Source organism: Dromiciops gliroides, chromosome 3 (genome assembly GCF_019393635.1).
Source record: "Dromiciops gliroides isolate mDroGli1 chromosome 3, mDroGli1.pri, whole genome shotgun sequence".
Classification (NCBI taxonomy): domain Eukaryota; kingdom Metazoa; phylum Chordata; class Mammalia; order Microbiotheria; family Microbiotheriidae; genus Dromiciops; species Dromiciops gliroides.
The window spans coordinates 381,131,400-381,133,971 of NC_057863.1; positions in this window are offsets into that span (position 1 = coordinate 381,131,400).

Consider the following 2,572-nt stretch of genomic DNA (forward strand, 5'->3'; position numbering starts at 1 on the left):
ACTCAGAATATGGGAGCACAATACTCCTAGAATTAACATTGTATTATGAAATCAAAACCATCTTGCAATGTTTCAAAATTAGAGAGATGAATAAATAGAAAAAAAAAATACACACGGAACAATAAAAGACAATGAAATTCAAACTAGGGAAATCTAAATGAATATGAACTTAATAAGAGTATTATAAAATATAAACTTGATCACATGACTAAAAAGCTTTTACAAATATTCTCCTTGTTTTAAAAACTAAGTATAAAATACAATCTCAAAAGCATGAAAATCTCTATAAAAATAAACCCATACCATTAATTTCAAAATGTAGATGTAATAGCATAGAAATCCTATGTAACCTCTGAACTGACATTAATAATCTGAGTGAAGTTAGAACACTTTTGATTCCGATATCTAAAATCCCCAATACTCATATCAATACCTTGCTGCTTACTTCTACATTTCTGTAAAATATATACCCTTCCATGGCAAAAGAAGCGGAGTCTTGAACTATGGTGATGATTGTCATTCTTATTCAGCTTAAGTTTTTCTTCTTTAACCCCTCTATATTGTCTGTCAGTCTTTTCACCATACAAATGCTTTATAATATTACTAATTAAAGACAAAAGCAGGTTAGCAAAATTACGAACAAAACGGGCATATGTGGAACTTAAAGGGCTTTCTAAGGTTGTCTCAGAAGCACAGCCAGGCTGGGGAAGGGCTGAGCCTGAAGCTGCAAATGTAGTTAGAGAAAGTTGCGCATGAGCATTAGATCTCTGGACTTCCCAGGCAGGGGAAGCTATGGGCTTAGCCATGGGAGGAGTAGAGGGTGGGGTCTGGAGAGGAGGGGAGGGACCAGAGCAATTTGAATCAGACTGGATTTTGAACTCAGGCCTGGATTCCTCTTCCCCCACTTTGCCTCCAGGTGCTAGGGGATTAAAAGCTTCTAGAGGGTGGGTCATTGCCTCCAGGCATGCAAAATTAGAGCAACAATTAGTGTTAGAACTGGGAAAAGCTGCAGGAATCTCTTCAGGTTTCTCTGAAAAAGCATGGTTGGGAGAGGGAGAGATATTTCCTTGTGTGAGTAAGTTGCTGGCTCTTTTAACAAAAATAAAAAGAAAAATAGAAAATCCACAAAAACAAAGCATTAACATGATCTTATCTCCCATTTGTCTGGTAAACAGACTAAAATCAAAAATAGGGTAATTAGGGAGTTTAAAAGGTCCATTCGAAAAAATTTAAAGGAAAACACAGCCAGTGCACCAGTACTTAGCAGTTAAAGGGAGAGGGAGGGGAAATTTCTTACCCAACCAGCAGATCAGAAGACTGAGGGTTAGCTTTCCTCTTCTTGGTCAGCCATCTGTTAAGGGCTAAAATTCTAGCTAAACTGTCTAAAATATCTAATGAGTGGTCGCCAATCAATTACAAGCTTTAGCAAGAGTTAGACTTTTAAGCATTTATTAAGGAGAATAAGAATTTGGTAAAGAGAGAGAGAAAGGCCTAGATTCCTATCTATTAAAGGGAGAGCACATTTCTAGCTCCCTTCTCCGCCAGCGTCCTCAGGAAAGAGCCCGAGACTGAGCGCCAGTCTCTTCCTTCCTCCTCCCACTAGCCCGCGTCACTTCCTGACTCCTGGTCTTGCCCTCAAAGACCTTCCCTTCATGGGCAGAACTCCTCTACAGTAAGTATCCAGCAGGTGGCGTTATTCCAATCGTTACATTGGCAAGCTTAGCCATGGTTGAAATAGCTTTCCCAATCCTCTGATTGATCTCAGAATCAAGTGACAAATTGTCACTGACAATAGAGCCAAGATACGAGAATTGGCTTACGACATCCAACTGGTAGCTACCGATGTGTATCAATGGAGGCGACATAGCACTCTGACACATGACTTTTGTCGTTTTAAGATTTATGGTTAGGCCAAAGTCCATGCAAGCTTGGGAGAAGCGATGATCCATCAAGGTCTGCAATTCATGCTCTGAGTGACAGGCAAGTGTGGCATCATCAGTGAAGAGCAGGTCTCTAAGGGTGCTACCTCCCACTCTGGTTTTGGATCTCACACGTGAAACATTGAACAGGCCTCCGTCCAACCAGGAATGCAGATAGATGCCATCAGTTAACGAACCAAAAGCATGATGCAACAGCATGGAGAAGAAAATTCCAAACAGCGTGGGAACAAGCACACATCCTTGCTTGACTCCGCTGTTTATGCTGAATGCTTCAGAGGTGTTGCCTTCGAACTGTACAACACCCTGCATGTTGCAATGAAAGGGGTGAATGAAGCTATGGAGTTTAGGAGGGAAACCAATTCTCGAGAGAATTTCAAAAAGACCTTCTCTGTAAACCATATCAAATGCTTTGGTCGGGTCTGTGAAGGCAATGAAGAAGGGTTTTCTTGGTTCTCTGCACTTTTCTTGCAGTTGGCGAAGCGAAAAAATCATATTGGTAGTTGACTTCCCTGTTTGAAAGCCACATTGAGATTCGGGGTAAACACGGTTGGCAAGTTTATACAGTCTTAGCAAGATGACCTTGGCAAACATTTTTCCAATGACACTGAGAAGTGAAATTCCTCTGTAGTTGT